Source organism: Rissa tridactyla, chromosome 9, assembly GCF_028500815.1.
Source record: "Rissa tridactyla isolate bRisTri1 chromosome 9, bRisTri1.patW.cur.20221130, whole genome shotgun sequence".
NCBI lineage: Eukaryota > Metazoa > Chordata > Aves > Charadriiformes > Laridae > Rissa > Rissa tridactyla.
In genome coordinates, this window is record NC_071474.1 from 3372322 (window position 1) to 3384627 (window position 12306).

At 40.4% G+C, this 12306-nt stretch overlaps 1 protein-coding gene across 6 annotated transcripts in view; it reads left to right on the top strand.

The window, feature by feature from the left end:
• DENND4A (DENN domain containing 4A) overlaps positions 1-12306 on the top strand; it is a 55270-nt gene continuing 42964 nt past the window's right edge. For 3 of the 6 annotated variants that reach the window (XM_054214443.1, XM_054214444.1, XM_054214446.1), the window contains exon 1: positions 8892-8977. The gene's annotated coding sequence lies outside the window, so the exon portion shown is untranslated. Of the gene's footprint in view, positions 251-8891; positions 8978-12306 lie in introns of those variants that run through there. The other 3 variants (XM_054214440.1, XM_054214441.1, XM_054214442.1) reach the window with 3 other exon arrangements.

Below are 12306 nucleotides of genomic sequence, written 5' to 3' on the forward strand. Positions count from 1 at the left end.
CATGACAGCCAAGATGGCGGCGAGAGGAGGCGGCGCGGAGGGGAGGGGGGATCCCGCCTGAGACGCCCACACGGCGGGGAGGTGGCGAAGGCGAGTCGGGCTCCGCTAGGATGAGATAAGGGCGCGGGGACCGAGCGCGCTTTTCCCCCTTCCCCTACCCCCCCCCTTCACCCTCCCGCTCCTCGGCGCCGGGGGCAGGAGGCGTCGGCGGCCGTTCCCCCTGCCCCGGGGAGCGCGGCCCCCGCCTGAGGTGAGGGCAGCGGGGGAGCGCGCCGGGCTGTCACTACAGTGTCGGGGCGGCGGGGGGGGGTGGGGGGTGGAGAGAGATTTTCCGAGGGGATATCGCGGGGAAGGGGCGCTATCGCGATCCTGGGCCGGCGGGGAAGAGGCGCCCGCCCGCGGCGCGCTGGGCTGTCGGCAGCGGGCGGGGGCTCGGCGGGAGGCCGGGCGAGGGGCTGAGGGGAGCCCGGCGGGGATGGTAACTTTCCGCTGGGCCGCGGTGGGGTGGCGGTGGGGGAAACTTTCTCCTTTTCCCCGCTTCCGGCCAGCCCCCCGCCACGGCCGGGGCCGGGCCGGGCCGGGCCGGGCCGGAGGAGCGCACCCCCGGCCCCTCAGGGCGGAGAGCTGCCCGCGCCTCGGCCGAGCTCTCCCCGCTGACCTGCCATGTTAGAAAGGCCGGGCGGGAGCGGGCTGGGAGAGAAACCGGCCGAGGTGCGTGTGTGCGCGCGTTCCCCAGATAAAGGTGCGATATTTTCCATGCCGCCGTGCGCTGCGTCAGCTGGAGTCGCACAGGTAGCGCTCAGCCTTGTGCATGCGTATTTTTTATTACGACTTTCCCCTTGGCTCCCACCGCCCGGGTTACTGTACACCTGGATTAGTGCGGCACGGTGGTAAAAATTAGTTCTGATATTTTTATCTTTGTTCCGTCATGATGTCTGCATGTAGCATAAGTTGCTGGCCAGGGGGTGATAATGTTTAATAACTTCCTAGCGATGGTTGTTATTTTGGAATAATTTCAAACGGGCTGCATTTAAAAATATGCTGCCTCTGAGAATGTTGATTTGCTAAAAATGATGTCTTGACTTGGCACTTAGTTCTGGAGTTTAATTTTTTTGAATTACCTGAGTAGAAGCATGGTGTTGTGGACAGGTTTTTACTTCATTTCACAATTTTTTCTGGAACTGTTGCTCAACTAGAGGTTTCCGTAAAAACTGTAACATTTCCGTAAATAATCTTTCACTTTCTGAATGATTAAACACAAATATTTAATCTTGGCAAGTATCTGTGGTAGTTTAAGAAAACTAATTGAGTTAGCCTAGCCAAGGAAGGTCAAGGGGCAATAAATGGATTATTTCTGGTTTGTGTGTCTAGCATACAAGTCTTACTTTGTAAGAGTCTCCCCTTTCTCTTTTCTCTTTTAAAAATTGATATATCTAGAGTATTGGTGAAACACAGTCTTGCTTTTAAAGTATTGAGGAGTCTGTAAGCATGTTTAAAATGAATGTTAAAGTGGAACTAAGTCTCTGGTAAATTAAGCTAAGTTTTCTAGGGGTGGTTGTGACTTGGCATTGAAATTGTTTAATTATCAAAAATAGAGCATTAGAGATTTTTTTTTGGTTAGCTTTTGGGGAAGGTGAAAATTGCGCAGAGCCTTAAAGACAGAACAAAAAAGATTAAGCTTCTCTACAGCCTTAAGAGCTTGTGTGATGTACATGTTTTCCTTATTCTAGAAACATTAGGGTCCAGCTGGGATGAAGTACTTTCCTCAACTTTATGAGCAACTTATGCTCCTTGGAACAGGCTTTACCCAATGGCCTCTTCTAAAGAATGAATTTAGTAGAAACTAGCACAAAAGATAAGATCTGTTTCTGTAAGCAGTAAGCCAAAAGGCACTAGGACCATTTTTAAAAATACAGGCTTACTTGGAAATGTTTTTCCAGTATTAAGGATGTTCATACACATGAGTGTTCATACTTTTTGTAGCAGTGTGGTTGCAGGTCCACATTTCTGGTGAATGGCTTGTTCTATATGCTTTACTTGGATACAACACCGATATGGTGCTTAATGGAATTTCTATATGCTTTAATGGCAATATTAGCCATTTTGTAGTTACGTAGCCAGAGTTAATTATTGATTAGTAAAAGCATAAACATTGACATAGCCTGGCACATACTATAGGGCTCAGGTGAGTGTTGCTGGTTCAGGTCAAGCATTAGGAACAATGTAAATAACCTGTTCCTGTTTAAGATATGTGCTTGAAAGGGAAAGTAGCAAGGTGGAGAGTAGAGCCCAGCTAGTGTTGTGTTAACTACACTAGAGAGAACGAGGTTGTCTCTGGAAGATGTCTAACTAATGCTACTGTTCTGTGCCACTTTTATGAAGGAATTGTGGGTGCTGCTGTTTAGAATCCAGCATGGCAATTTTTAATCTACAGGATTTTGCATTGAAGGGTTTATTAATTTCTAGGTAAGTTCCTCCAGTAGTGTGTGGTAGCTAGAGAAAACTGTCTTTTGACTCTTCAGTAAGGGAGGAAATATCTAGACCAAGCTGAATAATGATAATGGGATTTGTTAATCTTGAGATTTTAAAACTGCAGAAAGAAATTTGCAGCATCACTTAAATATTCAACATCCCTTTTAGATTTCCATCATACTCCCTAGCAACTGAGCTGGAGTTTTGCAAGTCATAGTAGATGGAAATGCTTTTTATAACAGTGGCAGTAGAAACAGTTGCACTCATGATCAAACACCAGCAGGTTGTGGAAAGGGAATAGTACAATAGCTACTGAGTCAAAACTTTTCTCAATCTTAAATATCTCCTTACATGAAGACTTGTAGGAAGTCTGCTTTCCGTTCATTGTCCTTTACTCAACTTTGACCGTAGTTTTTAAATATGGTGTTGGCGTAACCAAAAAGCTGAACGTTAAAACATTGCACAATTGATATTGGATTAAAAAAAAAAAAAAGAAAAAAGGTTGATGTAACCTTGCTCAAACATAATGTTTGAGGTATTGGTGATTTCCAAGTATCTTGTTGTCTGACAGAGGGTTCCAGTAGCTCAGATTTTGATACATCTGTAGCTGTGAATTTAAGGTAGTTGTGCTGAAGTTTCCTGGAAAGACCTGTAATACTTCCTAAAAGTATTACAGTATAAAAGGGGGAAAAGATAAAGATACCAAAATAATTTCTATTTAAGTGCCTTAACAAAACATTATGCAATTAATGTGGATTGGTGTATTTCCAGTATGATTCTCTTGTTTATTAAAGAGACAGTAGTTAAATCAGGTTTCTCTGTCATGTACTGAAATTTCGTATTTTTTTCCTATGCTGACTCAAAAAAAACACCCCAACAACAACAAACTGAAACAAAACCCAAACCAACCAGCCCCCCCCCCCCTTCCCATTTCTCCACCAAAACCAAACCCTGTAAAGATTTAGCAGTTTTGAAGAAAGTTTAGGTTGAGCTTGCACAAAAAGCAAGGAGAGAGGTGTGGTTTAGAGGGCTGAGTTGTACTTGTCCCTCATCTTTGTGCTGTAGCCTTGCTGGGTGGTCTTGGGCAAGAGTACAGAAAAGGCCCTGTGTCTGTTCCCTTACATATCAATTCTGTATATAAATAATATTTGCTACTGCCGGCACAAATCGTGATAGAAATTTTATGCCATACTAAGAGCAGCAAATCCTTGCAAATCCTCTGCAAGCTAAATCCAGTTATGCCTTGCTTTAATTGAGGATAGCTAACAGGTAGGAAACGAATATGTATAAACGGTGAATGCATAACCACTGTTCAACTGTTTAAAACCAGCTATTTTTAACAGTGGGACTGACCAAGTAATTACTTAAAGTGACCGAGGTTCTTTGCTGTATTGCATAATAAGCCTTAGATGTTTTCTGCTGTCTTTTGGTTCAGGCTTAGTCTATGCCTAGTCTGGAAGCTGGGTCTATGACTGACCTGGAAATACTCTGCTGATGTATGTCTGCTTATAAACTGCCCGCCTCGGCCTATAGGGTCAAAAATCCAAACGTTCAGTGAAGGCTCTGTGAGGCAGTGATGCTAAGAGGTTTGATCTGTAGCAGTCTATGATGCAGAAATAGTCATTGACAGTTCCCTAAAGAGCTCAGAAGCAGTACCAGGAGGAAATTGTGAAGTGGAAAAGAAAGGCTTCAGAAAGTGTTTGCCGTACTCTTTTAAATGGCATATTTTTACCTTTTCAAAGTGTACTTTCATGTATTAGATACAGGGTTACTGTAGAGGCTGAAATGGAGTGAAATGATAGTAAACAATAGTTTGGGGAGGTGAAAGAAGAAGGAACTATGGTATAAAAATAGAGTGCGAAGAGTAAGGAGGAGTGTTAGAAGTAAGCTAGCCAATTACAGCTTCGCTATTTAATTTTTACTTTAAGATTTGACTTTTTTATTTTGTGTCAGAAAAAATAATTGATACTACTTAATCAAATTATTTCTATTTAGCCATCTGAAATAAAAGTGGACAGATAGTGTGTTGTATGTACTGTATGTACCTACAGGTTGTATGTACGTATATGCAAATGAAAAAGTCCCAAGAGGAAACCCCCACTTTTTTTGTATACAAGCGTCACGCAAACAAAGAGAAGGGGACTGTGGGCTGGACTTGAGTTTTGGTTTTATCTTGAGCTTCAGAAGAAACATGTGGGCTTAAGGAATTATTCTCAGTTCTGCAATTGAGACCAGGATCTGGTCCAGCTCCGGTAGCTTCTGTATGTCAGCAAGTTTGTCTGCATGATATTTTGACAATAAAATTACAGTGAAAGAGGCAATGCTGTTCAGATCCTGCAAGTGCAAAAGTAATCAGGATCAGCACAGTGCTTGTCAGTTAAATCCTGATACAGGAGCAGTGTTCTAATAAATTATAAAACTTCGTAGTTACCTTGTATTCTGAACTGCTATTCAGGACAGTGAAGAATTCATTATATAGAGCGCCAGGGACAAACCTTGCTGTGAGTACTGTTCTCATAATATTTAGCACAAAAGGTGACTGTCCCTGACTTAGTACACTTCAGCCTTTCTTTTAAGGGTGTCGTTACTTAATAATTTTGGCCCGAAAGGTGGGGAAGGGGTTTTAAAGTCTGTCTGCTCTGTTACCAAAAGGTATTTTGAGCTAGTTTTAGAATCCTGAAGCAATAGTTACATTAGTATATCATTGCACTACAGCTAATTAGCTGGGATTGTTGGGAGGCAGCACTACCCTGATGTTGCTTTATATTGCTTTGCTACCTTACCTAGCTAGGAAACTGTCACAGTGATATGGGTGTTTTGGTAGATATATTTGTAGCTGAACTGGTAGCAGTACATTAGCACTTACTTTTCTGTGGGGTAGAAGATGACTGCTTTGCTAACTGGATGTAGAGATTTACTAGATGAGGGTGGTATTAGTCAGTGTTATCTCACCATTAAACCTTTCCCATGTGGGGTAGGTCATCTGCAAATGGCAGTTACAGCTCCTCAGTTGCAGTCTATGCGTGTCATCCACTCGGTGTCTATAATTTGCAGTGTGGCTGGGTCCAGTTTTCTTACTTTATAGGACATTTTTTCTGGCCAGAGAAAATAGAATGTCAAATGTTCTAAGTCACAGTGTATTTTAAAATGTAGCAAAAATGTTAGAAACAACTCCCACCTGTTTTTTTCCCCCACCATGCCATGAATTAAAGAATTTTTTTGGGGTAGATAATGGCTTCAAAACTGAACTCTGGGTGGCAGGTGAATCCAAACATGCCTGGGTGAAAGCAGGCCACTTCTGTCACTGTTGCATTCTGTTGATGCACTTTGGCATTTTCAGTGACAGATTCTGGGTTTGAAGCTTAGTATTGCAAGACTTGCTGCTTTCATTTGCCTTTATCTACTGTGCCAAGAAAAACAAAACATTCTGTTTGGGGGACTTCTACTTTTAAAAAGTTGTATAAATAGTTGTACAAAAAAACATGGACTAGCTGCCCTCCTGAACTGTGTTTTGGATGAAGTAATATTTACATTTTATAGTGCTTACCTTGGCTTCACTCCCCCTCACTTGCTGTGAATTGTTTTCTGCATCTCTCCCTACAAACACGGTTGTACTTCAGAAATTGTTTCCATTCTTTGGTTGTGCTTTTTAGCCATAGATAGTGTAATCTAGAAAAAAAGTGCAAGTTTTAAAACCAGCCTTGTTATGATTTGTCTCTGTCATGACTCTCATGGGACAGTTCAACATCACTTTCTTGAATTTTTGCAGTCAGGTTTGAGTAGAGTGGGATTTTGCTGTGGCAGATCTGTAATGAACACAGCCTGTGCCTTCTTAGACCCTCTTAGTAAATAGTTTGATTTTATTGAGGCTAAAAACAGCAATGAAGAACAGACAAGTGGAAGACTTGGTGGGTGATGGTGGAGAGTATAGAAGATGTAGAAAAAGCCTGATCTCTCCAAGGTGAAGTCTGTTCCTTCCTGCCATCTCTCTGCCAGTTATTCTGCTTCCTCCTCTAAGCTCTGATACTCTACATGGCTAGTTCTTGCTGACTGACTGCAGTGATCCCACTGAATCTAGATTAGCCTTTGAATTTAACCCTAATTTCTCTCTCTTCCTAGGCATTGCTGAACAAATCTGCCTGTCCGTCAGCTCTTGGCCTGCACTTCTATTTTCTGCTCCCAAACTTGTAGTGTTCTGTTCTGTCCCTGTGCTCTTATCCAGCACTTTTGTTCCCCAGGCACCTCTTCGAGATCCTTTGTTGCCAAGTGTTCTGAGCTCTCTTGATTATCTCCTTGGCTGTTTGGATCAGAGTATGTTAACCATGAGTTGATACAGATGATTGTGAATGGGCCTGCAAAAAACATCATAGCAATTCTGGCCCACGGGTGTAGGCGTAGAGCAATGTTGGTTTTTTTCTGGTTTGGTTTTTTTTTTTTAATGTACCGGTATGTTTTTTAGCACTTACTATTGATGCAGCACCAAAGGGAACTTAGTGGAGGCGAGTGGCTTCTTGTTAATTACTGTGTTGTCTAACATCATTGAATGCAGATGTATGCAATAGGGTCTAAAAAGTAATGCCATTGATCAGTTTAACCCTGTTTGTTAGTAACTTTCTCTGCTGCTGTCATTTGTTTAACTGTAGTAGTAGGGAATGTGAAGGGGGAAAAAAAGTATTGGCAATGTCCTACTGAAAAATAAAAATGCTACAGGAAGTCCTGGTTGTATTGGTGTAATAGTGTAGGTCCTTTGCACCTTGTTTCTTGAACAAGTGGATCTTTTACTTGATAGATGGAGGACTGTAAACTAGTTGTAAATACATTCTACAAGCTGCAAGTACTACAAAATAGAGCTGTGAGTACTCTGGCAGTAGTTCTTGCTGTGTTCCTTGTGATGCTTAAAAGTATATTTTTCTTTTCTTTAACTCCCCTCATTGGCTTTACAGATAGTTGAATAGGAAAGATGGTTTTTTGAAGCATAATTCATGTGTTAATGCAGCTTATTTCTTAGACTTTTTGCAGCTGTGCTTGAGGTCTGCAGGTGATCCCTAAAATTCTAATTTGTGACACTCTTGGAAACTTTATATTGCAGATTAGGTCATTAGACAAAAATATGTAGTGCTACTGCCGCATGTTCTCTTCCTTTGTAGTCATGTGTAAAAAAAAAAAAAAAAAATGGGGAGTAACTGACTGTAACTAGTAGTAGTCCATAGTGCTGTATGGATTAGAAGGACTTGCACCAGGGGCTGGGTTTGCCTTCTAGGCTGTTGCCTCCCCGCTCCTTGCTGTAGGAGTAATGAACTAACAGTGCTGATTGCTTCTGCGCAATCTGAAATAAGTTGCCTTGTACTTTGGGGTTATGAACAGAACCTTAAACTCTGTGCTCCCAAAAATATAATTCTGATAATCTACTGTAGGGTTTTTTCCCCCCCAATTTTTTACTTCACGAATGGAAGCAAATCTTTCATGGTTTGCATAAACCCCTCTGAGAGGTGTTTGTTCCCAGCCTTGCTTGTTACGCTTTGTTTTCTGAAGTCTTCTCACAGTAGTCTTCTAAGGGTATTCTCCAAGTCTTGGCAAATAGAAGCCTTGTTTAGGCAAAGTTTATTTTTGACTACAGTCTTGCTGATGCTAATGAGTCATTCTGGGAGACTGAAGTCTGAGATTGTCTCCAGTGAGGTATTCTCCTCAATCCCATGGTGGAAAGCTGTTGCTTCAAAATGCTTAACAGTAGCACAGGCTGCCTGGCTTGCCCATGCCTCAGTGTAAAGCACAAGCTCAAGCTGTCTGTGGTCATACCAATGTTTAAAAGTGGTCGTACTGGTGTTTACCATATCCAAAGAAAAACAGTGAGTTGTGACAGTCAATGGCAAGAATAGGGAATTGGAATAAGGCGGTTAGATGGAAAAGTTCATGTGTATTGCTGTTTAGTGGAATAACAGGGATCTGCTTAAATATCAGAATCTTGCAGAAAGATGTTGTTCATTTTAGTGGCCAGCCCAGCCCAAACAATGACAAAAGGTTGTTGAGCAAAAAGAGCACTTTCATAGCTGGCTAACACCTGTGAATCGGCATGGAAGGTCTTTATCATCAGAAAATAGTAGAAGAGTTGAAATAATTTGAAGTGGCTGGCTCAACTGTTCTTTGGTTTATTTTGTGCCTTTTTTTTTAAGCATTAAATGTTATTTACGTTCTTCAAGTATTGATGCAGCATAAAACTTTGTATTTTGTTTTGTAAGTTTAAAAATCTGGTTTCATATACTTTTCTAATAGGTAAGTGACATGTAACCTTGCCTTAGAAAGTGAGTCCTACAGCAGTTCACAGTGTTCATTTAATGTGACTGGTGCAGTGGAGTGTGCAGTAAGTGTAAGTTTCAACAAATGTGTACACTGTGTAATTTTTGTTTTTACTGTTTGTATAGGGAATGAAACTTTAACAAGAAGTCTATGTTAAAGCCTGCCTGACAGCAAGAGAGGCAAAGTGTAGAAGCAATGCCCTGATGAAAAGGTAGGGAACGCATTGGTAGAATTTTCAAAAGGCTTGTGTTCTGACTTGAGAGAATTCCTGTGATATTTGAGGTGCTTCTGCTTTGTTTCCAGGATTGCTTGTTTGCTATGAAGAAAATACTGGGGGGAAAAAAGGCTTCTCTGCCACTTTTGCCAGGCAACTTTGGAAGTACGGGATGGGGTGAAAGTTTTTTCGCTGGGTAACTGCAGTTATTCACACATTCTCTAGATGTTGAGCTCTTGTGCAGTGTCATGGCTGAGAAATGGTTCTGAGTAGCCATAGCATGACTGACTGATCCAGTGAACTTCATTTTGCTCTTGCATGACTAGCCACCACATTTCTGTGTGTTGGCAGCATACTTCAGCAGAATAATGCAGCAGTACACGTATGAGACTGAAATGCTAGGGGCTGTTAGAACTTAATTAGCAACTTTTAAAAATTGGTCACTGATTTGTCTGTTCATCTAATCTATGTGTGCCTTAAAGGAAGGAAGTTCTTGGAACATGATTATATGATGAATGCTTTAAAAAAAAAAAAACCAAAACATTTTTAATAAAGCTTTGAACTCTTTTAAAAAAGGTGTGTTGTGGAGCCCTGCACAGGTTTCCAACCTATATTAGGAGACATTCGTTCCTTGTTTACAAATGGAACGTCTCTTTGGAGTCAGGCTAACAAAGTAAAATGTCACATGCTTTAGACAGCAAATGGACCTAATAAAGAACTCAAATTAATAAGTGATTTAATAATCTCAAAGGAAAATGCAGGAAGGAATGGGAATGAAGACAAGGAACATTACAAGATTACAAGGCAGTTCTTATATTTGTGTCTGCCACAGGTGGACTGTCGAAACTGTTCTAATGGAATCAGATGGTCCTTACTGCTGTCTTTCACAAGTCATGTGTCTTTTGCACTTGCAAAAGCATACAAGTAAACCCTTTTTGCTATCTGGGAAAGCTGGCTCCTGGAAAGAAGCTGGCACTGCTAGAGCAGTTCTTCTGGTCTGCTGCCCACTTAAGAGTTACCTCTACAAGTGTCTGTGGGTAGGAGCTGGTTGTATGGATTATGTCAGTATTTATTTCCTTGGAAATGGTATAGTGCATCTATAGTAAACTCTACTTCATGAAGCGTCACATTTGTTGATGCTGCACAGATGGAATATATGGCACATCTGCATTAGTTCTGGTCATGTGATGGAGGGGAAAGCTGATACATACTTCCCTCTTCTAGTATTTGAATTAAAAATGTGGTCTGTTCAAAAAGCTTGGGCACAGATTTAGTTGTTTTATCTGAAAATATGCAAGGTGATATGAAATCATGCCTTTCAATTTTTGTTTGCTTTCTATATGAGAGCTTATAGCAAACTAGAAAAACTTTGTTAGAAACAAAATTAGTTAGCTTATGTGCTCTGCTTTCTGACTTTAGGGTTAGATCTAAGTCCCACTGATATTTTATCACAAAAGAGTGAGCCATGTGGAACTCCTGTAAAACTCCTGATCATCTTTTCTGTAACAGCAGATTGTTTTGCACTTTGCAGCAGATTATATCTCTTAATACTAGCAATAGATCTATAGTGTTAGATCACAAAGCTAATTTTTCAGATTAATCTCTTTTACACGGTTGCTAAAATGCCAGCACCTATGAGTTACAACAGAGTGCGAAAATTATTAATCAGTATTTCCTAAATGTTTCCTGTGAAGAAATATGATGATATTAAAAAATTGCGTAAACAATGAAACTGAGTTTACCCTTTGTCTTTCAGCAAAGTAATCAAGCTAATAGTTTGTGGCTCTGTGGCAGTATTATCTGATTGGTTCCCTGTTCCCATCTTTTTAGAAATGGCAAAACCACCACTTTTCTCCCACTTTTACATAGTCATGATCTGCAAAGTCTGTGTGTGTTTTTTAATATGTTCTTACAAGTCAGTTTGCTATTTGCAGGGATATTTTGTTTCTTATTGATGTTTATAATGTTTCATTTATAGTGGTATTCATTATATGCAGTTCATTAAAAATGGTAGTCATGACGTGGCTCAAAGACCATATATTCCACTTGTTTCCAGGGACTTCTAAAAGGTTATGTTTATGATCCCATGGCATTGCCTTCAAAGTGCAGCCTTTTGTCCCCAGGTGACTGAAGTGTAGGGAAGCAATAGTAGCTGTTTCTCAGTGTTGCTCCATTAAAGTTGTTGAATTTCACCTGGGACCCACTGCTTCAAGCAACACTTGTGCAGTGTGACTTTATTTCTATTGTGGTTTTGTTTGTTGTTTTTTTTTTCCTGGAAGTTGACTTGCAGTACTATGTGATGTATATAATTACAATATGCTTTGGAATACCATAATGGTAAGAGCTGCTACAGAAATTATTCAAATTTGTCAGTTTATGTTTCACAGAATGATTATTTGTCACTGACTTAGCTCACATTATATACCTTCTTTGTGGGGTCTGTTACCATAAAGTTTGCATAAATCTGCTCTCACAGTAAACAGATGTTGAAAATTTGAGTAGCTCTAGTAAAGTCTAAGTCAGCTTGAATAAAATACCGCTGATTTGTTTTGGTATCTTCTGTGTTTTATCCCATTTTTAGCTGCAAGCCTTTGTGTCAGAATGCAAAGATCTGAAGGGATGATGCATCATCAGCTGCGCTTTATCCCCCCCCCCTGCCCTTCTGTAAAAGCTGCATTAAATTATGAAAGTCTTGCTGACTTGCCTGTTACTTGCTATAACCTTAGGAAGCAAATTTGTGTGATAGCAGGTGTTTGTGTGTAGGGGATTCTAATTTTAACTGGCTCTAAATGAGGAGAGCTTGTCCCAGTTTTTCTTGAAAGTGCTTTTGGGAATAAATGGATGTTTGAATTTAAGAATTTTTGGTATAAACTTAATATGAAATAATTAATAGTGAGGCTGAAATTGTGACATAGCTATGATTCTTCAGAGTAATGTATATATATCTTTATATTTATTTGTAATGTTGTCTTGGCTAATTAAGCTGGAATAGTGTACTGCTAATACACTGAAGCTATAAGGCTTACTTGCAGTTTTAACAATTGTAGTTTGTATAATTTTTTGATCGCTAAAATACTGTTTTCTTTTTAACTTAAAAAGCATTGCGAAGCACTCCAGAAATCGGTGTAGTTTTGTGAAATAATGCTCATGAGAAAAGGAATAGAACAAAATAAAAATTAATATTTTTCTAACTCAGAATTCTTAAGGCAAAGTTTAGTTTGGTTAGAGACATTTTTTTAGTGTTTCTGCTGCTTTGTACTGAGCCTGTGGTTAAAGCGTTTTTCATCCACAGCAGTGCAAGACCTAGCTAGCTTCAGTCCACCTTT